Below are 27,579 nucleotides of genomic sequence, written 5' to 3' on the forward strand. Positions count from 1 at the left end.
TTTATAGGGCTGTCCAAGCGATTACAATTTGTAATCTATTGAGCTGTATGATTCTTGATAAATTGATAATCACGAATTTTTTTTTGTTTTTAATATGATTACGATTCTCACACGATTCTGAACAGACGACTAAACAAAATAACATAATTTACTTTAGCTTCTGACAAAATGTTAATTGCTGCAGTCTATTTAAAATGTTTAATTAATTTGAATTGAATTGAATAATTATTATTTTTTTATCGGATTGAAAGAATGATTCAATGACTCACTCATAAATACTAAACTTGTGTCATTACTGGATGAATCAGCATGTTTGAACTAATCTCTTGAATTAATGATTGAGGGTACGTTTACACGACAATATGCTTAAAACGAAAAAAGTTTTCCTGTGAGGTTTCCTGCATACAGACGACACCATAGTCAAAACGATCCCCATTTACACAGATCTGCAAAATGACTAAAAACGCTGTATTCTTCTGGCAGGCTATTAGATGGCGATGAAACACTATAGATTGAACACGTAATACGCATGTGCATGACGTCACCGTTTTCAAAAACTTGCAATTTGAAACCCGTTTTCAAAAGTTTGTGTTTTCAAGCACCCAAAACGCATAAAAAAGTTGAGTAAATACCCCTCACTGACATTCATTTTTAAGTAATTTGTCGCCACCTACTGGTATAGCGATGTAATTGATACAATCGTTATTTGAAGCACCAAGTTACTTTCATAGGTATTTAGTAGAAATCATAGTGTTTATAACCGAGCTATAAACTTTTATCCCAGTACTTCTATAATATTTGTAACAGAATCATCGATACTGTGTGGTATCGTGTACGGTATGATTTTGTCAAAGGTTTAATAGATACAGTCATTTATGAATAAGATCGGGTGGGTGATCGTGAGATCGCGATCTTTTTTCATGATTAATCATAATCTTATTTATAACATGATGTGACGATTAATTAATCACAAATTAATCGCACATCAAATTCAGCTAAGAAATGACATCCAAAAGATAATTTGACTGCCGAATCAAACCAGGGCGCGGGGCGCAGAGCCCAGGTGATATCGCTATCAGCTCTTCCCCCGTCGGAAGATGATAATAATTTGAAACTGGTCTGCCCTGTCAGGGCTCTCAGAATCTATACAGCTCTTTGTGTGTTTTGGTGGCCGCACTAAAGGTCTGCCGGTCACGAAACAGAGACTTTCTAGATGGATAGTAGATGCTATCTCTCTAGCCTACACCTCCATGGGCTTTCAATGCCCCATAGGTGTTAGAGCTCAATCCACTTGAGGCACGGCCTCTTCATGAGCTTGGTCCAGTGTTGTACGGGTACTTTCTATCTAAAGGCCCGACCTTTGTCTGGTCCTAGGGTGAATTGTGACTTTCAAACTTTACTGTTGACCTTGGGTTACTTACCCCCAGGTAATCATTCATGGTGAAGTCGCTAGCTAATAGCACAGCGTTTTAAAATGGGTTCCTACTGCGTATAGCTACGCAATACGAAGTGAACGTTCTCGAAAGGGAACGTACTCGGTTACTAACGTAACCTGGGTTCCCTGAGAGTAGGGAACGAGTATTGCGTAGCCTGCTGTGCTTCAGTCGATTTAACCTGACTTTATGGTGAAATGGTCTGCTTATATAGGCTTATATAGGCATAAGCCACGCCCATTCAGCGTGTTCGCGGGTCTCAGTCGCCTCGCCAAAGGTTCAGGCAGTTGCTGCAGCACAGCCAATGAGGAAGATAGATGCTCTGCTGTGTTCGCTGTGCAGCTGGACTGTGTTTTAAAATAATGGCTTCAATATTCTCGAGAAAAGGAGTTTTCCCACTGCGTATATCTACGCAATACTCATTCCCTAACGGAACCAAGGTTATGTTAGTAACCGAGTACGTTATTGTCTCCATGTAAACTACAAAAACTTAAAATTGTGAAAAAGGTGATGTCATGCGCATGCATATTGAGTAGGCGTGTAGTGTTTCTTTACAAAGTGACATCGCCATCTACTGGCCTGGAATGAATAATACAGTGATTTTAGTCGTTTTCACGGATCTGCGTGAATGGGGATCTTTTTGAGAACTTTGTCGTCTGTAGACAAAGGAAAAAGGAAAAAAAGTTTCCGTTTTTAGTACATCATTGTCATGTAAACAGACCCTTAGGCTACAATGGCCATGATCTGTTTTCAGAAGCTGCATCTGAATTGGTATTTAGTTATATTTACAGAGCATTCATTGCAGCTCAGAGGCGGCATGAATGCATTTACACTGCAATTACAGCTGCATAAAAATACCATGAGATTAATAAATGGGTATTAAAGGGATAGTTCTCACAAAAATGAAATTTGTGTCATCTTTTTCTCACCCTCATGTCGTTTCAAACCTGTATGACTTCTTTCTTGTGTGAAACATAAAAGAAGATAATTTTAGTAGTGTCTTAGTATTTTTTTGTTCATACAATGGAATTTAATGGTAACCAAAACAGTTTGGTTACCAACATTCATCAAAAATATATAGGCTACATCACACAGTTATTGCCCTGCATCGTTGAATGCGTTAAAAATAAGTTTACATTTTTAAAATATTTTATTTATTTCCGTACCCAGTATGTAATCAGTTACTGTGGCCAGTACACTTGTTTATTATGTGTGTTACGTTAAGTATGAAAACCTAATCTGTGCTTTGGCTTGTCGTTCCGTGGTTCTTTGAATTAATTACAAGAGGGTAATTATCCGTGTATATTTAACTGGGCTGAAACTGATACACTAGTACTTGAGTTCATGTAGAATGAAGGCAGTGGTAAATGTGGTCATGTGACAGTGAGAAATGGGCACAGGTGATCTGGTATCATATGTCACCTATTTCCATTGTTGTAGAGCTGTTTAGTCAATAGTTAGAGACACCAGAGCAGCATGTAAAGCGTCACGCACACAATCACAAAATAAATAATACACAATTCTGTCATAATTTATTCGCCCTCATGTTGATCCAAACCTTTATGGCTTTCTTTCATATGCAGAACATTTTAACTATAATGTTCACACTGCTCTTTTTCATTTTGTAACTACTGTATGACCAGTGTAGTCCATAATGAATTACTCTTATGAGCAATTTCTTTTAAGTGAATAAAAAACAAGCAGCACGATCATTGTGTAAGCTTTTAAGCTGTTTTTTTTTTTTGTGAATTAAAAGCATGACCAATGTAGTCCTTACAGACAAGCAGCTTATATGAGTAACTATAGTGATTCCAAATCATAAAGTGCAGCAAGTGTTGTCCAATTCCTGTAGTGACTTTAGTGAATGAAAACAACAGGCCTATAGTCTAACAAATTCCCAATGACTCTTATGAGTCGGTTCTTTTTAGTGAATCCAAAACATATGCACTGCGTCCTACTTCCATGTAATAGTAAGTAAGTAAGTTTCAAACCAAATGCAGTACGTACTATATAGTATAAGTTTTCAGAAGCAGTAACGATGCGATCCGTGAAGCTCCACTCAGGAACGAACGACTCTTAGGAACCGGTTCTTTTTAGTGAATCAAAAACATTACGATCCATTTTGTCAGTAGAATTTTATAAAAATGGATGAATGGAATAATTAAGTAAATGTTAACACGTTTGTTTAGATGTTTGAGTACTTATTATTTTTTTGTAAAATTTTTGCTGATTTTTAATTGTTTTGTCTCAATTATTAGATTGCTCGTATAACTTTTATGGTGCTTTTTATCCTTGTTTTTTATCTCAAAATTCTGACTTAATTTAAACTTGATATAAACTTTTGTGAGTCATAAAGTCATAATTGCATGAAATTCTTGCAATTTAGATTTTTTCCTTTCGCAATTGCAAAATTTTGACTTCTTTTCTCTCATCTCTTTTCGAGATAAAAAACTTTTTTATTTTATTTTATCTGTGGCGGAAACAAGCTTATTTAGGCTACTGGCTATTTGCTTTCATAAAAAAGCTGTATCAACATTCTGCAAAATTTCACCTTATTTTTTTTTTACAGATAAAAGCCATGAGGTTTGGTATGACATGATGGTGAGTAAACGATGACAGTTTTCCTCCACGCCCTTTGTGTCTGGCGTCAACAACAGTTTTTGAAAGGTAAGACTGAGGTGGGGGTCAGTAGATTAGCCTACATATGTTTCCTTTTATATGCCACTTAAGTATGGCATCTTTTGTCATGAACTTCAAGTGACACGAGCATTTGTCTCTGGTAAACTATAAATGGTTTTGACGGCTTTTCTCGGGTGATTTATGGTAGGCTACATGCCTCCAGTCACTTATACCGCACACCTATTTGCCTCTCATCGCATAATGCCGAAATATCAATGCTTCTATGGTCATTATGGAGATGGTGTTTGCTTTTAAAAGTCTATGCTATTTCAGATCTTGAGCGAATCAAATGGTGTCAGAATTGACATACAGGCCAACTGGTTTCCCGAGTGCGAACAGCAATGAGAAATAGCGGAGATTTCGCGGGATTTCAGAGCGCGTGTAAAGGCGGGATGCGTGTCGAGGTGTGAACGGGTTCCAGACAGTCATAAGTGCAACATGACAGGCATGCAGAGGTCTAGAGGTATTCCAGTGTCCCAGATATAGTAATGGTGACAATAGGGATAGCAATCAAATTCTCTTTTGGTGATAAAGCAAGTGACAATGCTTTATAGTCCGACTCTGTTTCACAGTGTTCATTTTGGAGGGGTGTGAAGCTCTTTACCGACCTTCTTCTTTTCTTCAAAATTAAATGTTGATCCCTTTTAAAGAGGACTCTTCAGGACAGAAGCTTCGATGTGGAACCACACCTCCCTCTAGTGGTTAATAGCAATGCAGCTTTACTATTTGCACATCCAATAATCCATTCAACTTTTAGGAATGCGATTAGGAATTTGCTAAAGTTTGTATCACTGTTGTTTTGCTATTTATTTTGTCCTTTCATTGCTAAAATGGAACATTTGTCTGTTCATTTTCTTCTTATTCAGATTATTTGGGGAGCCCCAAGATTAGCCCATGTGAACCATTTTGTATTTTGCATAATATTGAATAAAACCTGTTATATACCTTGTATGTAGGATATTATTTAAAAATGTGCTTTATGACGCATTTAGCAGATTTTCAAAGATCTTCAAAATATTTTAATCCGTATTTTAACAAGGAACTCTGGCTAACGTTCTGACAAAGGTTCTCTCAAAGTTTTGAACAAACGTTCTTCCAGTAACATTAATAGAACGTTCGTTCAAAGTAATGTGGTCTTTAATAACGTTATTAAAACATTAGCACAAAAGTGTTATTTACACATCATTCATGGGACGTTTTTCTGAAACATTTTAGTTGAATGTTAGTCTAATGTTTTTTAAAAGGGTCATCGGGTGCCCATTTTCCACAAGTTGGTATGATTCTTTAGGGTCTTCATGTAAAGTTTGTAGTTTTCGTTAAAATTCCTCAATGGTTGTGTAAAACAACACCCTTTTTACCTCCTCAAAAACAGCTCTTTTCACAGCGACCCGTTTTGGTGCATGTCTCTTTAAATAATAATGAGCAACTGCTCACCCCACCCCTCTCTTCCATGCAGGTGTCACACAAGACTTGTAAAGTGCTGCCTTGGCATCCTGCCTTGGTGGACAGTATACAAATGGCTGAGGGCGCAAATATTTAAATATGGGACAGTCCGTCAGTTTTTGTGGGCGGAGCATGAGCAATATGACATCATAATGCTCAGAAAATCCAAACGGCTTCATCATTGAGCGTGTTTAGACTTTTTGAGGATTTAAAATATGGATTTTTTTCATAGTATGGTGGTTGTGTCCACACACTGCAAAGACACATTTATATGCAAACCATATAAAAGTGAATTTTGAATCCGATGACCCCTTTAAAAGCTACTTTTTCCCCATATGATTCGGAGACCATTCAAAATTCTCATATAATGCTTGCAAACTGATGAAATAACATTCCCTTAATGTTTTCTCTAACTTTCACATAACCAAGTTTTTTTTTTAAACATTTAAAATGATTTCCATTACACAAGAGTAGATGTTAAAACTTCATGCTGATTTGCACTCGGCTTTATACAAGATAAGACATAGCTTTACAGTAACCCATGCTTCTCCATCCATTTACGCTTCTTTCCATATGGTGATTTCTGGATTGAGCGGAGTAGGGAACATCTCTAGGGTCTTCAAGTGGGCACCTTCCGTCCTCAGTGTTTCGTCGACTAGCCCACGACACCTCAAGAGGGCTCGACTGTGACTCTGGCGTCCCAGAGTCCCCCCCCCCCCTCCGTCCCCCACTCAACTCAGCCCAGCTTACTGACCTCTACTTCCCTCTTGCTGCTGAGACCTAACCACAATCTCACAATCTCTCCGCAACCCAACCATACGCGCCAACCCGTTTGACTAAGGCTGTCGAGCCCCACTGGTGCGTTAATATGCAGTTTCAGTGGCAACGGATCCGTATGGCATACCACCTACCGCAAAACACAATATCTGCCCAACCACCCGTCATTCACGCAATATATACAGGAACGTAATGACTGAAAACTGAATGCTTTGAAAGTTCTGAAAACATTTAGAAATAATGTTTTTTTAAATGGGAAAGTTAGCAAAGCCTTCTTAGAATATATTTTTGTTAATTGGGGTTTTCTTAAACATATATAAATTTTAGTGCTGTCAAATTGATTAATCAAGATTAATCGCATCTAAGTTATGTTTTATATATATATATATATGTGTGTGTGTGTGTGTATACCCAGAGATATAATATATATATATATATATACACAAATATATTATGTAAACACAAACATTTATGTTAGATGCGATTAATCGCAATTAATCGATTTGACAGTGCTAATAAATATCCTTATCCTTAATTGATTTTGATATTGTGTACTGTTTTGATTTATTTTTTTCTACCCCACTGGAAATGTTTTTTTATTTTTATGTTTTAAGCATAAACTTCACTAAAAAAAAATGGCGATAAATCTTTAAAATATATCCCTAATTCTAAGTCTTACTATCCTAAACAATTTTGCTCTTTCAATAAATGTGACCTGGTGAGTGTTTAGATATTTTTATGAAAAATAAGACAAATATTAGCCGAAATCATATTGGTCACACTGATATTGGCCAAAATGTTCAGAATTGCAGTGAAATGTCTTCTCTTACAGCTTGTTATTGTCATGATCTCACTGGAGCGTGCACATCAGCTTGTTGATGCCTCAAAAATGGTGATTTGAAAGTGATGCTCTCACACCTCTCAACCCAAATCACATCATCCCTTAAAACAGCGAAGGTCAGACTGTAAATTAAATCCAATCCCCATGTTCATCGCTCTGACCTCATTGAGGCCCGTTACATAACACCAGTTTTTCCATCAGAGAGGATCTTCATTATCACACAAGCAGGTGTTGATTATCCCCTGTAAAACGAGTCTTAACAGTCCTTACAGTGAGGCATCTGCCACGCAGTGACATTACAGGACTGTAGAGCTGGCATATGTTCTCATCTGTCGTGTGGCGCTGCCTTCTGCTGTGTACACATACTAACTGAAACGTCAACATTTCTGTAGTTTGGTCTGATGTAAAGGAATGTTTCGGGTTGTAAGTGGGCCATTCTGTCAGTTGGCAAAGAGTATTTGATTCATTCCTTGATACAAACAAACGAAAATCACATGTAATGCACTTATGGATTGTTCACCCGAAAATGAAAATTGTGTGGTTACTTACTCGCCGTCAAGTTGTTCCAAAGCTGTATGAGTTTCTGTCTTCTGCTGAATACAAAAGAAGATATTTTGAAGAATATGGGTAACCAAACAGTTGATGGACCCCATTGACTTCCATAGTATGGAGAAAAAAAATACTATGGAAGTCTATGGTCAACTGTTTGGTTACCCATATTCTTCAGCAGAAGAAAGAAATAAGGATATATGCTCACAAATGGATAAATATGCTTTAATTTCAACTGGAGAAGCAAACCTTATAAAATTAAGAAAAAGTGTCCTTGTTAATAAATCATGTGATGGTGGGTTAAATGTTCTTAATTTTACTATTTTCAACCAAATTAAAAAAAAAAAAAATAATTGGCTAAAAAACATTTGGCAACCCAGATAGCAACATTGTGTCGGCCCAGATCCGGGCCACATCTGGTGGATTCAACACTGTGTTGCTGTCTGGAAAAGTGGGAATTTATTTTCCTAAAACGATTTAGTTGGACTTTCCCTAAATGTTACTACTTAAATGTTACACCTAGTTTCAAAAGCTTTGGAGAACATTCCAAAGTAACATTCAATGTTTACAAAATTATCAAATGGAAAGTTCTCTTAATGTTCACATAACCAAGAAAAAAATCTTTCAACACACTTTCAACGTTTGGAGAAGAATAATAAAAAATAACGTTTTCATAACGTAATGGCCATGTTAAAAAACGTTCTTATAACATATATTTGTTTAGGGTTCTTATGAATAATTGTCTCATAAGGTTACCGTGATATCCCTGTCGCCTTTTTTTTTATTGTATTGGAAAACATAAGGAAAACTTCCTAATCAAGCAATTCTTATACTACTAGTCTCATGTTAGTTAACCAAGCTATTTTTTATTTGTTTATATGTGGCCGTAATCGCTGCAAAACATGTTCTTAACCAGTAAAGTAAACCTATACAACTACCTAATCAAGACAAAAATGTGTTTTACTTAGCCGTAAGCACTGCAAAACAAACAAACAAACATTTTCTTAACCAGTAAACATATCCAACTACATTTAAACCGAGAAAAAATAGCTACTTGAAACACCATCACATAAGTTTAAAAATAATTTTAAGGATCACAATATTGATAGTTACCCAGAGTAATTTTCCTCCGTCATTGAAAATAGTTCTTTAGAAACGGAGGCAAAACAAGCAACGCAACCGTGTTTTCCATTCTTGAAAGAATAAGGATGAATAATGCTTAAATGAAATTAATCAACCACTCGTTTATAAAACTTACTCAGTGGTAATTTTTTTAGCTGATCATACAACTGTTGAGGCGCTTTCTTCAATTTGGTGAACTTACAGTGGGCAGTACATATATGGGAAGCAGATCTGTGACAGCTTCTAAAAGAAATAGGAAGCCAAAAGCAAAGAAAGTGACCAAAAAAGCGACAGGACCAAATAAGAAACAAGAGGACAGTCAATATCTATTAAATCGCTGGCGGTAGCTTTGAGAGATTGAGGTAAATATTTACCATGTTTGCGCCAAAGTAGCAAGGTTGTAAAAAAATTGTTGTACAGTTTGCCCGTGCAATATTGCTTATACAACATTTATAAAGTCAAGAAGTCAATTAACGTGTAATTTTCTCAAACGACATCTTGACATAACTTTGAAAGCGGAAAAAAAAAAAAACGATAAAAAGTTTATTTTTCTTATCATGGATTTTTTTTCTTTTTTCTTGATTAAGCATTAGCCAGCAACTTTTATTGAGGTTTATGCTTAACGCAATCAAATCTATTTGACAATTAAGAAAAAAGTAAATACATGATAAAAAGTTCTGTTTTGCATATGTGCTCATATGAAATTAAATGTTTGTTTAATGTGAAGCATATTGTTTTGTGTGTGTGTGTGTGTGTGTGTGTGTGGTTCTTAACAGCAGTTTTTCATTAAACAGCTGTTTATATCTTCAGGTCCACCTTGTTGCTTAGGTGTCTATTTGAGATACCGATAATGAGACTGAACCTTGCTTCAGATGAATTATTATTCTGTGTAATTGCAATTAGTGTCAAATTGCTATTAATTAGAGGTCTCAAAGTTAAAATAATCTAGCATCCAGCTCTAAATAAATGATTTGGAGTCAGTTTCATGGTGTTCATTTGGCCGTGTGTCCACCAAAGCGCTTTTTTTTTACGCGTCTGGCGTATTTTTTCAACTGTTTTCAATGAGAGTGTCGCGTTTTAAGAACGCCATGAGCGTTTTTTTCACGCTGAAGCTCTGAGCGCTCGGCGGTTTTTACTGGTCGTCGAGAGTTGAAGAATTTTCAACTTTGGGTAAAACGCAGCGCTCATCACTGTCAGTTTTTACACAGCCGTCCAATCACAGTGGAGGAAGGGCGGGACTAATACCACACCGACCAACTGTCACAACATTCTTTCTGTACAACGACGTCAACCATCAGAGCTAACTGAACAAAATGATGAAAAATACATTTTTAGTATGAAACAAATTATATGCAAAATCAGTTAACATGTAAACTGTGCTGCGGATATTCTGTATCATAGCAACGAAGCGTCTCAACTGAAAAAACGCTGCGCTGCCAAAATGCTCTCAAGCGCCCACAGCTAGGCGTTTTCAGCAGAGCGCCTAGCATTTTCAGCTGGCTAAGAACGCTTTGGTGGACACACGGCCTTACGGGTCCACACAGCGAGCATGCATATACAGTATCATAGACCTATTTCAATAATGTGCTAGAGTCGAAATGCTTCTGCCCTGAATCTTTTGGTCGCATGGTTTGGATGTTCACCTATTTTCTAATAATGTGCAGGGCAGAAGCAATTTGAAATGTGTGTAGAATTTAATCCATTTGCTAGAAATAATAACACGGCAACACAGTGGTGTTACAACTAATTCAGCTGCTTTAGAGATCTAATTTAAGAAGTGAGCAAGAACTGTGGATGGGATTCCTCTGTAATTGCTCTGGAGTCTGTGGACAGATGGAGTATCTGAAGAAAGATATGTTTGCTAAGAGTGACAAAAGATTGTAAAGGAAAGTTGTGTATAAAGCCCTTATGGAGACGGTTTGGGCGTGTTTTATACGAATCGAACTTCGCTCATTTAGAATAGGCTAGCCCAAATTCATTTAAGTTGCTGTGAAATAAAAATTCACCCTATCTATTTTGTTATAGATCAGTGTTGCCCAATACGGTTCCTGGAGATCCAAATACAACTGAACCAGCTCTTCAGGAGCCCTTGATAAAAAGACAGGTGTGTTGGAGCAGAGTTGGATCAGATCCGTGAAAACGACAAAAAAAACCCTGTATTATTTATGCCATGCCAGTAGATGGAGATATCACTATGTAAAGAAACACTATGCGTCTATAGCCTGAAAACGTAATATGCATGCGCATGACATCACCGTTTTCCCAAATTCACATCTTTGTAGTTTACACTAAGACAAACCCGTTTTCATATTTTTTCGTTTTAGGCCCCCAAACCGCCGTTGTTGTGTAAATGAACGGCCAAAACACATACATTTCCCCCCTTGTAATGTTTAATCAAACTCTCATAACTCAATCTTCTGATGAATGTGACACATCTTTCAGGTGATGTATGCAGACCTTTCTTCCTTCCTTGCTTCCTTTCTTCCTTCCTTGCTTCCTTTTTTCCTTCCTTGCTTCCTTTCTTCCTTCCTTGCTTCCTTTCTTCCTTCCTTGCTTCCTTTCTTTCTTCCTTTCTTCCTTTCTTCCTTCCTTGCTTCCTTTCTTCCTTCCTTGGTTCCTTTCTTCCTTCCTTGCTTCCTTTCTTCCTTCCTTGCTTCCTTTCTTCCTTCCTTGCTTCCTTTCTTCCTTCCTTGCTTCCTTTCTTTCTTCCTTGCTTCCTTTCTTCCTTCCTTGCTTCCTTTCTTCCTTCCTTCCTTGGTTCCTTTCTTTCTTCCTTGCTTCCTTCCTTCCTTCCTTCCTTGGTTCCTTTCTTCCTTCCTTGGTTCCTTTCTTCCTTCCTTGCTTCCTTTCTTCCTTCCTTGCTTCCTTTCTTCCTTCCTTGGTTCCTTTCTTTCTTCCTTGGTTCCTTTCTTCCTTCCTTGGTTCCTTTCTTCCTTCCTTGGTTCCTTTCTTTCTTCCTTGGTTCCTTTCTTTCTTCCTTGCTTCCTTGCTTCCTTTCTTCCTTCCTTGCTTCCTTTCTTTCTTCCTTGGTTCCTTTCTTTCTTCCTTGGTTCCTTTCTTTCTTCCTTGCTTCCTTTCTTCCTTCCATGGTTCCTTTCTTTCTTTCTTTCTTCCTTCCTTGCTTCCTTCCTTTCTTCCGTGCTTCCTTTCTTCCTTCCTTGGTTCCTTTCTTTCTTTCTTCCTTCCTTGCTTCCTTTCTTCCTTCCTTGGTTCCTTTCTTCCTTGCTTGGTTCCTTTCTTCCTTCCTTGCTTCCTTCCTTCATTCCTTGGTTCCTTTCTTTCTTCCTTGCTTCCTTTCTTCCTTCCTTGGTTCCTTTCTTCCTTCCTTGGTTCCTTTCTTTCTTCCTTGCTTCCTTTCTTCCTTCCTTGGTTCCTTTCTTCCTTCCTTGGTTCCTTTCTTTCTTCCATGCTTCCTTTCTTCCTTCCTTGCTTCCTTGCTTCCTCCCTTCCTTGCTTCCTTTCTTCCTTCCTTCCTTCCTTCCTTGCTTGCTTGCTTCCTTCTTTGCTTCCTTCCCAGGGAAAGCCTGTAGTTAATTCTTGTATTCTGGCCTTGTTGTTTTGCTGATTTCATAGTGCTTTTTTTTAATAAAAAAGAGAAAGGTAAAATATTCTATATAATATGAATCACAATGAAAAGTGCAAGATAAGCACGCTGTTGCTATGGTTGCATCCTTTGTGACTTCTGTACGCTAGCATTTATTTGCTGACAAATGAAAATATGCACTCTGACTAATTTGTAATCTTACTGTTATAATGAAATGTTCGAAACCCCCTTGAAAATGATATATTGCTTACATGCATGCAACCCTTCTCCCACCCTTTTGTTTTGAAGAAGTTTTAGAGGGTCAAAACCCCTCAGAGTACATTCGGCACATTGGTTATACATTGTATACTTAGAACGCTTTTAGAAAAACATTTAGCCTTCTCAGTGTTGGAAACAAGAATTCGGCCAAATGTAACTACAGCTCTGTAATCTGAAGGGACAGGTATATTGACGAGAAGAGGGTCCAGTTGGAGCGGATCAAGATTTAAGAGCCCATTTCACTTGCTCACACTCAAATAAACTGTCAGCTCTTTTTGTGAGACCATGAGAGTGTCATATCAATAGGAGGCCATTATATCTCTGTGAGCTTTTTGTGATCTGCCTAAGGGTTTCTGCTTACTTTCATCATCCGAAGGATGTATTAGGCGACACAAAATCAATAGTGCATTGTTCAAACACTCTCCCACCTGTTATAAATGCAGACCATGGTTGAAATGAGTATATTGATTTATGCTGCTTGTTTTCCGTTGAAGTTTGACTGGCGTGTTGCTCATTATGTTTGCACAAGGATCTTAATCCCAAGATTTCGTGGCAGATGTGACAGTTGCATTAATTCTGTCTGTGGTGATTTTGTGGTGAAAGAGAAAGCACTTGATAACCATCTATCAATTATAAACGAACTTTGCGAAACAAAGTGGGTACCAGCTCATCCACACTGCTGTAAACATGGAGCCACAAGCCAAATTACATATATTTTAGCCAGTGGAGAACACAAGAGCACTAATGTAGATGCGCAATGTCCCAAAAAAGTATTAAAAATGTGTGAATGCCACTCCATTAGTCAAATCAAAAGGTTTTTGTTAAAGAATAAGAGCAGTAGTTTGACACGTTGCGGCTTAAGCGTCCAAATACATTCTGGAGGCCAGTTTTGGATGAGTATTATAAATTTGGGAATTTTTAGACAAAAAATGCTGAGACGTAAGTAACTACATGTCCAGGAGAGGGCGCTTTTATCACACCTGATAGGGCTCAGGCTATTGATAACATACTGATTCTTGGTCTAGGGCTAAACATAGTAGCAAGATGTAGTCATTTCTAAAAATGTAAGTTATATCTCTAAGTTGTTCCATAAGGAGGCATGTTCTATTTCCTTAAATGCCATTTCCAAGACATCAGAAAGACGATATTCTAAATTTTGACCTTTACTGCGCAAAATAAAATGTCACATAAGGCTATTCTGTGCAAATATATCGTGTGTATATTTAATTTAATTTCAGTTATTGCATCATTAAAGTAAGCCTTTCATCTTCTATAACTTTTAAGATGAATGAAAACACAACTTTTTTTATTAATCATAGAATGATGTACATAACTGTTGTATACCTTCCCTTTGAAGTCACATTACAGATATATAGCTTCACAAGGTGTGCTTTGATGTGTTTAAGCAATCCAGTACTGGATTAATTACAGAGTCAAGGTTTTTCTTGATAAAGCAGCCTTTGAGTGTTCAAACAGGAACACACACATTCATCTACAGTATGAACTACACTCTTCCTTCAGAGAATTCTGAATTAGAGTCCAGTTTGAAGTTACATAATGCATTTTTAATGAAGGAATACTTGAACTAGCAGAAATCTTACCAAGGATGAACTTTGCAGAGTCTACATTTAGAACACTTATACGTTGTGCATTTTTTGTGAGCTTTTCAGGGTGTTTCTTGGTAAAACTGACCTGAGATCTGAATTTCACATTATAGTTGAGATGGGAATGATGATATGCCTCTGCCTGGCTTGCCCAGGCCTGCTTTGCGGTACATTCATTCATTACGGGATCCAGACAGAAAGCCAGATACCATTTTAGGCTCATTCTACTGTATCTTTGCTGCAAGAATGTGAATTATTGGGGATTTTGGGGGGCCAAGGTATGTTTTTAACATATGAGTACTGTATATTTCAGCATAGTGCTACTTCATATATTTAACTCAGAGTTAGTTTGTGCTAAGTCAGAATGTTGAACAGATGCTCATTAGAAATCATAAATTTTGTTTGTTTGAGGCAACAAAAGCAGTAGTACAGTAGTAGTCTTAGTATCAGACAAACAACAAATTTATATTTCAAAATAATGAAAAAACTTCAGTAGTTTTGTGTTTTAAACCTCATGAGAATCGCTAACTGTTAGTTAACTGTGCTAACTGTGAGCTGGGTAGCTTTTTGTTGGGTTTTGTGTTGGTAGCTTAGCAACATGCTAATGGAAAGCAACCACTTCACTGGATAATAATGAATATACTGTTGGGGTGTTCCTATATATATATATATATATATATATATATATATATATAAGCTTTAAATACTATTGATCACGGTTTATTAATGATGAAACTGGAGAGATATGTTTCTAGAGGAAAAGCCTTCTCTTGGTTAAGTTATCTTGATGATAGATCTCAATTTGTACAAATAAATAATGTTAAATCAGATCTAAATAAAATAACTTGTGGTATTCCACAAGGTTTGGTGCCAGGCCCCATTTTTTCCGTTACCTTCCAAGCATTGCTATTTACTTCAGGCCATGCAAATGTACTGTAGCTCAAGTAGTCATTTACCAGATAGTAATTTCTTGAATCTTAATTTTACAATCATCTTTTGCTGAGGAGACTGTTGACTACCTTCCCATAGTCCTTGATGGAACAGCAAATGGAGTTGACATGCTATGAATATTTTGTCCTGCAACAAGCACATTGTAGCATCTCAGGGATGATTTTTAGTCCCAAACATCATCATATTGAACTGTGAAGTGCCAGCTGTCACAAGCCATTAGAGCACTGCAGGTGTGTAGGAAGAGAGGGCTTCTACGGCATATGTGCTTTCTGCACTTGGGAATACTGGGACCTTTTTTCCTCCTAATATTTGACGTTTTGGTATCATTGAACACTCCTTGGCAAAATACTCTGAACTGAGGTTAGAAAATTGGGGAAGTGGTATCGCAGGAGACTAGTCGGATAACATAAACGTCATTGTTCATAATGTGTGTTAACTGTCCCCAAAGCGGTGCCAGGAGCAATCTTAAAATGGAAAGGACAGGGGTTCTTGGGAATAGGACTACTTCATTAAACAGTGCCCTTGGTGTCTTCCTAGTCCATTATATGGCCAGCTTTTCCACCAAAACCCCATATCTGAAGACTCATAGGCACCTTTACACCTGGTATTAATACCCACCTTGGGTGATCCGATCACAATCGCTCAGCCGAGACAGATTGCTGTTTAGAGCTGTTATTAACATGTCTCCCGAATGTGTCTCCAGTGCCCACTTGCAAAAGGGTAAGACAAGGTCCCTTTAAGGTTAGTCAGTTCACTTGGCCATCTTGGAAATGACTTCAGGCAGCTATTTGCTATGTAGGTGAAAAAAGTACAGTTCCCAGAATGGTGGAAAGACTGAAATCTTTATTTGTCAAAACTGTTTTATCAATGCTAGCCATTCAATCAGACAACATGGATTTCAACCTTTTAGGTAACACTTTATTTTGATGGTCCCTTTCGAACGTTCTGTTGACTATAAGTAACTGCAACTACATGTCCACTAAATCTCATTGGAGTATTAGTAGACTGTCTGGTTAATATCTGTTAACTCTTTATTGTGATAGTCCTCCAACATAAATTCTATTGACTATAAGTAATGTTGCAACTACATTTCAACTTATTCTAACCCTAACTGTACCAGTCTTCTAATACTGAACTAACGCTCCAATGAGAGCTAGTATTGTGTGTTAAAGGGACCATCATAATAAATTGAAACCCAATTTTAGCTTATTTAGCTCAAATTGCACTAAACATTATCCAGTTAATGGTCATGAGCTCTCCATGAGTTTATCAATTTATCCATGTTGTATTCAAACCCATAAGTACAAACTTCCTAGGAGGACTTGAAGGCAACTTTACCTAAAATGTGAAGTGACTATTTGCATACCTGGGCTGAACCATTTAGAAAATAGAATTTGAATGATAAGAACACAAAGTGTTTCCAAGATCTTTTGGAACCTGTTTACACCTGTTTCTGGCACTGAGATGGGATCATCCCAGATGGACATTGATAGCAGATGAAAACCACTCCTTGCGTTTCTGGCATACGTCCATTGTTTATTGAGGAATTTTCTAGCATTTGGTCTCTGGCTATTCCCTCTTCTCGCTCGAGTGTATTTTCAAAGAGCCAAAGATATTTTAAACACCTGTTATTCCTCAGTCTACAGCATCCATTTAGTGAAACAACTCGCCGACTGTCAGGCTTTTCACTGGATTAAACACATTCTTGCGAATAAGTGGCGTTATACCAAGCAGAAAAAATACAATTATTACATGTGGTCAGGCTTTTGTGTAACACCTGCACTTTCTAAAAGGACCAGGTAACGAGGCGCTTCACACCTGTGTGAAAATTCGAAAATGATGGTGTCTGCACCATTCGAATAGAATCGCAACCTGGGCCCGTTGAATAAAAACAATTGAAATGCTAGCTAAAAAGATAATATTCTTCCAAATATGGCACTTCCAAGCAGCAACAGATTTTAAATGAAAAGTTAAACTTCAGAAACATTAAAAGGAGCAGCCATCTGGACACACCATAAACAGAGTTGCTATAATTACTACCATGAGACATTAATGGGACCTGCTTTTCCAACAAACCTCCCACAAGAATCTGCTCATCCTTTCCTCCTTCTGAGTTTCTTGAAATTACAACACACAGTTGTATGACCAGTTTTATAGAACACTACATCACCGGCCCACACTTTAACTCAAGTCATCAGAAGACTCTGACGTTTGTTTCTTCTTCCATTTTCGCTTCTAGTTTCTTGGTTCCTCTTCACTTGGTGTTCAGAAATGTTGATCCCAAAACCTCCTCAAGAGACCTCGAAAGACATTGTCCTTACGTTGCCTTGTTTGGAAGTATGAAGACCATCAGCTGTAGACAGAGATTGTTTCTGACAAGTGCAGGGTCTATTTGATTTGTACATGCATAAATGTATACGCTGGCGGACCGCCATTAAAAAAAAAAAAAGGCAACATCAGCTGCCAGACAGGTTCTTGTGGATCTTTTGGAAAATACTTTTTGCTGATATTAGGATCAAAGAAGCTAAAATAAATAAATAAAATGGACCAAGCCAAAGAGGTCATCCAAATTGAATACGCAGTCATATCTTTCAAGATGGAGTGCCTGATTCAGCACTGGAGAATGAGTGTGATGTATCATCTCAGGGTTTCAATGAGGTCCTGGAAGGGGATAGTGATTGGCCAGCAGCCAAACAAACTGCAGAACCCAACAGGCCACAGGTCAGGCACAATACGGGCTTGAATGAGACGTGAATCTCAACTTGGTCCCAAACAAAGCCATTTACAGGACAGATGGAATCTTGTGGGCCTGTATTATGGATAAGGGAGCTATTTTTTAACCTCCAACGGAGATTTATCCTCAACTTGTGGCGGGTTGAATTGCTCAGGCAGGAGCCTTGGTCTCTCAGGACTGATGGGTAATGTGATCTTGTGCCAGGTCCACAGATCAGCACAAGGACAATTTTTAAGAGGCACAAGCTGTGAAGTAATGGCAACCCTACTGCATTTCATTAAGATACATCTTCTTCTTCTTCTTAGTATTATTAAATAAGATGCTAACGTAAGCAACACTTTTACTACTACCATTGTTGGGGTAACACGTTACAAGTAACGTAAGTTATGTAATCAGATTACTTTTTTCAAGTGACAAGTAAAGTAATGCACTACTTTTAAATCTACAACCAAACATATTAGCTACTTTTTCAAAAAAGTAACACAAGTTTCTTGGTTTTTCCAATTTATCGACTGACACATTTTCTGCTGCATGTTGAGAGAAATCAGGAGTAAGTGGAGAGGCGTTGTGTGGGCCTTGTGAACATGATGGTCATAGTAGTTCTAGACTAAATGTGAACATTAATTTACTCATCTCACTTGCACAAAAACAGATCAGTGTGAATGAACAAAAAATGTGAAATGCATACTCAGGTTATTACATAAACCTCCAATAATTGTTTTACACAAATATAGCCTTCTTTATGTATTTAATCTGAATTTATAAATGAATGTCTTTGTTGGTGACCTTCGATGATCCAATTTAACCATACCAACAAGCAAAAATGACAGAAAATCACATAAACATAATGGCCGTTTCTCAAAACCAAGAATGCAAAGAACGGACTTGTGTTCTTGGGGAGAACGCTCTTGCTAGTTGTTCTTGGAAGAATGAACTTACGAGGTGACGAGCACACAGAACGCTGCTAACAGTTTGAGGCGATGTGTTCTTGCTGGTATTGCGTTTTTAGCATGACTGGCCCGTTGGCTCGCTAGCTACACCCGCGTGCGCGTATGGAGATTCTTCACTACCGAAAATGTTTGAGCATATTTTCGATTCGCCATAACTTTTCGTAAAAATGGCAATATTTGAAATCTATACAGTAGATTTCTCGCATCAAACGCTCTCAGAAGTTAATTTAGTGATGAAATAGCATACGAAATTGTAGAAAAACGACTTCGTTGTTCTGCCTTTCTGCTCCCCGCTCCTTCCTTGAATGCCGAAATGAATACTGGGATATTTCTGCCGTCAAGTTCACACAAGTTACCAACCGATGCATCCTCACTAAAATGGGCGTGTCAAGAACACTTCCGGGATTTTTAACCGTTCTTGCCAAAATGCAAACTTGTGTATTGAGACAGTACTTGGGCAGCGACTGATGACGTTTCACAAGTCCACAAGCACACAAGTACAGACAACAACGCATATTGAGAAACGGCCAATATCTTCTCCTGCGTCCTCTTCTTCTGTGATCCAGAATGGCAAAACAGCTGAAAGGTTTGTTTAAGCAGCGCCCTCTACTGTACATGCATACATTTGGATTTCCTTCAGCCTGAGCCTTATTCATCTCACTTTTGGTGTGAAAGGGCCTTTACATTTGCCAAAGTAGTATTTTTTTTGTTATTAAAACACTAGCAACTGTAAAGCAATATGCTAACAATGCCCTACTTGCAACTACTTTTAGCTACTAATTCAAATTTTTTTTTTGAAGAAATGAAGAATGCTAATGTTTTGAGGCAAATTTGTGACGACAACACAGGAAAATACCTCTATAGGAAAAGAGGTTTTAAGCATAGGGTGATAAAATACATGATGAAAAACAGGATCGTATAAATTTTCTTGACTTTTATTCTTGGGTAGGTGTTTCAGAAAGCCCATATATCAAACACTGCACCTCTGGCTAATTTATTGACGTCAAATTTATTACCACATTGAGCTCTTTGATGAAATACACCTTTTCTTTCTCTGTAATTCTATTCTATTCTATTCTATTCTATTCTATTCTATTCTATTCTATCATTCTGCAAGAGTCCATTCCACTTGGGTGGGGATGCTGAAAGAGATTCAGCCCTCCTACACTAGTCTTTTGTTTGGGCTGCTGTAAAAGTTCTGTTACTTTATCATATCTTCTAATTATGGACTGCGGGTATTAATTGCTTTTTATCGGTAATGTCCACCCACTCCCTTATTGTCCCTGTAGGGGTGTAGGGAGCTTTACTGACTCTCACATACTGAAAGTTGGAACAGAGAGGGTAAGTAGATACATTTACTTTTAGCAAACACCGGCATATTGTTCAACGTGACCTTTTGTCATTCCTTCACTGTTGTTCCTTCCTCCTTATGGGCTGTAAAAGGATAAGATGAGGGTTATTATATTCTAGAATCTCATTATTAAGCTTTAAATTCCAAGATCCGATCTCTTTTGGCACAATGGCACAATGTATTCTTCATGCAGAATGGTTGACCCTTTGTCTAAATTATGTAAAGTTGTGGACATTGAAGTCTAATTTGTTGTTATTGGCATTGTGCTTTTCATTGTTCACTGTAGCCATTAGTTCCATGTTCTTTTCCAAATGAGCTGTGCTTCTGGAAAACATTAACTCACGGCCAAGTGTCTTCTCTGGAGAGACATACTTGTGTTATTCAAAACTCTGCCAGACACAACGAGCCCACACAGAACGAGATCAATAAATGATGTCCTTTGAAACTACTGCATGCATACCTCTCTTCTTCAAATACAGTAGACAGTCCAAATACTTCAACTGAAAGTGCTTGCCATCTCATCAGTAGACAACCATCATTTAGATTTGATTTCAGTAGGCCTGTTTATGGAGAGATGAGAGATATAACACCCTGATATTCTTTCATAACATCAAACACCATAGAAGATGAGGTCAAATATTGTACAAAAATAACTTGATTTTAATCAAGTTGTATTTGACTATGCAATTATACTTGGATGGTCCCTGCCATGATACTTGGATGTAGTGGATTGTTGCCAGATGGTTGCTTTGCGGTTGTGGGTGGTTGCCAGGCTTTTTATATGTTTCTATCTGATTGATACAGGACTGTGGGTGGTTACCAGGTGGTTGTGGGTGGTTGCCAGGGTGTTTATATGTGATTGCCAGATTATTTCTACCTGATATTGGATTGTAGTGTAGTGTTGTTGATATGGGGTAGTATGTGGTTGACAGGGTTTTTATATACGATTGCTATGGGAGTGTGGGTGTTTACCAGGGAGTTGCTATGGGAGTGTGAGTGCTTGCTAGGGTGTTTATATGCGATTGTCAGACTATTCCTATCTGATTGATATACGCGATTGTAGTGTATTGTAGTTGCTATAGGGTTGTTGGTGGTTGCCAGGGTGTTTATAGTCGATTGCCAGACTATTTCTATCTGACATTTGATCGTAGGGTAGTGTAGTTGCTATGGTGTAGTATGAGCATGAATTACTGGAACCAGTGGCCTTATGAGTCTAAGATAAACTTGTTTGGCTCAGATGGTGTCCAGCATGTGTGGAGATGCCCTGGTAAGGAGTACCAAGAAAATTGCATGTCTTGCCTACAGTCAAGCATGGTGTTGCATGAGTGCTGCTGGGACTGGGGAGCTGCGCTTCATTGAGGAAAACATGGACTCCAACATGTACTGTGACATTCTGAAGCAGAACATGATGCGCACCCTTCAGAAACTGGGCCGAACGGCATGATAACGACCCCAAACACACCGCCAAGATGACGACTGCCTTGCTGAGGAAATAATAATTTAATAAATAATAATTTCACTTGATTTGACAAAAAACTGTAAGTACCCTCTCCTCAACAAAGGCATGATTTAAGGCATAATTAATATCCATAGCACAAACTGTTCAGGAGTTACATTCTTGTTGCTCAAATTCCTAACCCTACATGTATGTATGATGTTACTTCTGCCTATCATGGCAAAACACTAAAAAAAGACTGAATACGACCTCGAATTGAAAGAGAATAAACAAATACATTTTCTTGGGTTCCGAATGAGCGAACAACCTTAATGCACTGGTTGATGGAGGGAATGTTGTTTTTGTCGGGTCAATATTTTCAATCCATGTCTTGCAGACGTTCTTCAATGCAAAATCAGTAGGCTCAATGTTCCTTTTTAGGAAACAATGCATGATGCGGCGCCACAGGGCCCAGCGATCGTCTCTCTCACACAGGAAACTCTCTTTCACCTGGGGCAGCGAGGTCTGTTCAGAAGCGATCCATTTCCTCACTCATTAGCGTAATGGAAGAATGCCCTGCTGTGAAGACCTACAAAGGCAGATAGGTAGATGCATCGCACTTGGGGAGAATATTCCACTTCGTTGCAGACGAATAGTTCAATTCTCACAAAACCACACACACATGTACGCTCCAAGTTCATAATTAAACCCACAGTACTCTCAACCTTTTGAAAGCAGAGTCTAATTAGCAGTATTAATGTTGCTGAGTTGCCAGGTTTGATCTATTCATATGTGCATGTTTGTATGCTCATATGTGTGTGTGTGCTTATGATGTACGGCTGCTTTTGATTTGTGATAAGCCCTTTCATATAGGCAATTAAAAGTCCTCCTGTGCTGCCTTATTTCTCATATTTAAACCCGGCGAGGCCAGAAACACAGAGCACAGGATATATAAGCTTTTTAAAAAAACATTATAAACAGCACATGTGCCCTGACAGTGTAATTATGAACTCTCTTTAGCAAAGTAGGTGTTTGAATGGAAAGATAATGTCCCTCGTTATTTTTATTTCTGTTTTCCACGCACAGATGTTCTCCGACAATGCATTTGGCAATACGCAGGTGGCTTAAGAATGCTCCCCTAAAGCTTGTTTTTCAGTTAAGCACTCCATATATCCAGATGCAATTACAAGCTGATAACAAACATTGTAATAATTGCACTCTGAGGATGAATCTGTTCTCACATTAGTAGTCCTAAGTATTTAATTCACTGTATTATCAATTATACAATAGTTAGTTCCTGTCTTTAAAGTGGATTGTTCATATTCAGCACTCAGATTTTTTTTTAGATCTCTCCGCTTGTCTATGTTTCCATGATCTAGACAAACTCTCAGTCTGTGTATTTGTGATGGGATGTATTTAGTCTCTCTTTCTGCAGATTACATTGATACACAGGTGGGTGGAGACAAGTGATTTATGACATGACATGAATGATAAAGATAAAGATAAGTTAATTAGTGTCACTGAATCATCAACTCAACCAATTTGTTTAAAAACACTGATTCATTCAGGAACCACTAATGCGTGTTTGTTATGGGGAAACATGCTAGACCTTATTCAGAGCAGCGCCATGACAGGTACGAAAGCGAGGCTTTGAGGCTGTCTAAAATCTTAGTTACACAATAGTTTACTTTTTGATTTACCTTGATTTATTTTATTTTACTTTGCAATTCATATTTCAAAATGTACACTTTTATTTTCCTTTCTTTTTTTGTTTTGCTTTTGTTTTTGTTTTGTTTTGCTTTGCTTTTGCTTTGCTTTTGTGTTTCTTTTGTGTTTTGTTTTTTGTTTTGTTTTTTTATTTGCTTTGCTTTTTGTGTTGTTTTTTGTTTTGCTGTGCTTTGCGTTTTGATTTGTGTTGTGGTGTTTTGCTATTTTGTTTATTTTTTGTTTTTTGCTTTGCTTTAGCTCTGCTTTGTTTTTTGTTTTTTTGTTTTACTTTTGCTTTTTTTGTTGTTTTGTTTTGTTTTTGCTTTTTGTTTTGTGTTGTTTTGCTATTTTATTTTGTTTTGATTTGCTTTTCCTTTACTTTTTTGTTTCGTTTTGTTTTTTGTTGGACTTTAGTTTTGCTTTGTTTTGCTTTTTGTTTAGATTTGTTTTACTTCAGCTTTTTGTATTTTTTTTTTGTCTTTGTGTTATTTGTCTTTGCTTGCGTTTTGTTTTTGTTTTAAAGATCCTGAGATGCATATTGCTTGTCGCTCAGCATTTTGATTCTTGAAATATTGTAAGTTGATTTTTCAAATATGGGGAAAAAATATTAATAAAAAATATTATTTGAACATGCCTTGTCTAAAATAATGATGATTAATAATAATAATAATAATAATAATAATAATGATAATAGTAATAATAATGAAACGTTTCATATGCTAACCAATACTAAAGGACAATAAAAATGTCTCTTTTGTGGAAAGATGAAATGCTCACTATTCCCACTTTACAAATAGATCTGTACAATTCTGGCCATATATTCTCCTGTCACAAATATAGACAGCTCAGGTATGATTTCTGTCTGCCCCATAATGCAAAAGCATTGATGTGCAAAATCAGCTTCATATTTGCTGCAAACCACATTTTAGGCAACAGAAAAAATATTTCATATTGAATCAACAACTCCTGTACATTCTCTCTTTTCATCTGGTTTGAGCATGATGGGAAAGTCACAGATGTTATTATCAGTGGTCCTCAACTGGGGGGTGGCAGATCTATTCTGTTCTTTATTAAATGTTATTCATTCAATAAATGTACAGTACATTGCTTCATTTCAGAGCAATTCGACATTTTTTGTTGGGTCGCCACATGGCATCCAGTGTAAAAACTGTCTTTCAAAGCAAAACCTTTTGAGAACTGATCTGCATGTCCATGCCGTGAGGTTTCATGTTAAGAATCACTTTTTGTCATTCATAATAAGTGATTTCTCGTCTTTTTGATAGCTGGCTGTATTTAATTTATTGCATATTGCATATTACATTGTAGCGCAGCACTGCTTCATTTCTCACGGCGTTTAACATGCTGCGACACATTCAGCTCTTTTACAGTACAGTGTGGCTTTCCGCTGTGCCCTTCTTATTCCACAGCGCTCTGTGCTTTCAATAATTCACTGTTTTCTTAATCTAAGGTGTTAAATAGTTAATTTGAAGATGGAGGGCTTAGGTCCTCTGTGTCTCCTCTTGGTCCACTGCTCCTAAAGCCTGGACGGCAGCTCTGAGAGTCATATCCGTTCACCATCATGACATTTACCACCCCCAGCATCTGAAGCGAAACCCTTCTGCAGAACTATCCGTGTTGCTGCCTGCCCAATGACCTGCTTTATCTCTAAGTCAAAGACACCGGCTCTTCAGAAGACGATGCTAAATCCAGACCGACAGAGAGAGAGATGTGCCTTACTAAAACAGATCATAGCAGAACAGTGTAAACTATACTCAAAATGCAATGATAAGAATGCAGAAACAAACGCAGCCAACGTTTCCATTTAGAAAGGAACGATCAGTTGTTTTATCAAAAACTGTCACATTATTTCATAACTCACTACCACCTCCCCTCAGAGCATAATTCAATACTTTAATATCATATTTAAAAAAAAAAAATCTGTTCAATATTAATATTAAAACACCCTTCATCCAATTTGTTTTATTTCTTTATTATTTTATTTATTTTTATTTATTATACATTTTTCCCCCACAACTGTCATCTGTGATTTTATTTGTTTTGCCCTCTTGTTTTGTTTTAATTTGTTTCAGGTTACAATTTCTGTCCTCAGAACATAATTCAATACTTTAATACCATATATATATAAAAAAACAGTTAAGTATTAATATTTAATCACTCTTCATCTTGAAGGTTATTCCCTATTATTTTCATCCATCCATCCATCCATCCATCCATCCATCCATCCATCCAGTTTAATTTATCTCAATCACCTAAATTGTTTTATATATTTTTTTGTTGTTTTATTGTGTTGTTTTGTGTTGTCCTAGTGACGCCAGAAAAACACATGACATTATATTATAACTCACAAGTTCAACCACCTGTCCTCAGAGCATAATTCAATATTTTAATACCATATAAAAAAATAATCAGTTAAGTATTAATATTTACTTTTCATCCTGAAGGTATTTTCTCATTTAAATTAAATTAAATTAAATTGAATTAAATTAAATTAAATTTTATTTAATTTTATTTATTCATCTCAATTGCCCAAATAGTTTTGATATATATATATATATATATATATATATATATATATATATATATATATATATATATATGCCATTTGAAACCTTTCTTATTGTTGTTCTCCTGTCCAACGTCTAATAGACATACACAAACAAGTGCGTTAAATAGAGTTTCACATCACTTGCCTTTTTGAAGGAAGTATTTCAGTATGCATCTCACACACGGGACGTGGAATACATAAGAATGCCAAGGAAACATAGATCAGGAGGGTTACAGTCTCCCTATAACATTACGGGCCTTTCAGTGAATGTTTCCTGCAGACCAGTTCACCTCAGATACTTATTCACAGAAAAGCAATTCTAGACAATACAAAGCAGTGTCTTAGGCTGTCGGTTTCCATGCCACACACACAAGGTTGAGAAGGGCATTACTCTGTCTGCTCCCAGATTTTATTCGATATTTCCAGCTTTACAATGCAAACATTAAACTTTACAAAGCCATAAAACGATGCCGTTGACCTCATGAGAGCGTTAAAGCTTGTCACTGATGTTTACGAGCCAGATTCAACCTGAGAAAACTTTAACGCTTGGGCATCAGTGAATCAAGGTTGCACTTTATTGGAGAGTTTAGTGTCAGCGTTGATGCCCAGTCATTTCAACATCCAACACCTTTCTGCAGCCTAGCAGTACAATGATATCTCGTGATGAATAATACATAACAATAAAGAGAATTAAGATGAATGTTTTATACATGTGGTAGCACCTCAAAGTGATTAAAATAAATTAACATTTTATTTGTGTATGTGTATGTAGGCATACATTTGTTTATGCTCTTAATTTTTGCATGCATGCATAAATAAATACATGCAAAAATACATGCAAAAATAAGTGCATTGATAAATGCATCAATGAATAAATAAATAAGTGCATAAATAAATGCATAAATGAATAATTAAATAAGTTCAAAATAAGTGAAAACATAAACAAGTGCTTAAATAAATGCATAAATGAGTTAATAAATGCATAAATACATTTACACATTTATTTTTTTTTTTATTTATTTTTTTATTTTTTATGCATTTATTTATTTATTTGTGCATTTATTCATTTATTTATTCATACATTTATGTACCCACTTATATGTCCATGCATTTTTTTCCATTTATTTATTTACGTATTTATTTATACATTTATTTATTTTTTATGTATTTGTTTATTTATGCATTTTTACAAAAATATTTATTTATGCATTTATTTGTGCATTTATTCATTTATACATTTATGTATGCACTTAGTTATTTATGCATTAATTTACTTATGTATGCATTTATTTGTTTTTTAATTTATGCATTTATGTGTTTGATAATTTATCTATGCATTTGATTATGCATTAATATATTTAGTACAAGCAATTAAAGCCATAAGAAACTAACATGCATACAAATGATACATTTGTACAAGTCTATATCTATCAAGGCTTTAGTTTTTTAGAATAAATTTTTTTTTTTTTTTGAATATTTGGGACATGTTTTGAGTATTTGTCATTGACTCTGGACCCATAAACAAATACAGCAGCATGCAGGTTTGCTTAGCATTTCCGCTTCCCACACACATTCCCATGCTCATTAGGGATTGCAAGATTTGGGGAAGATGAAGTAAGAGGGCGTCAGATTATT

The sequence above is a fragment of the Siphateles boraxobius genome, unplaced genomic scaffold (assembly GCF_051911475.1).
Source record: "Siphateles boraxobius isolate OS27281-9 unplaced genomic scaffold, OSU_SipBor_1 13, whole genome shotgun sequence".
NCBI lineage: Eukaryota > Metazoa > Chordata > Actinopteri > Cypriniformes > Leuciscidae > Siphateles > Siphateles boraxobius.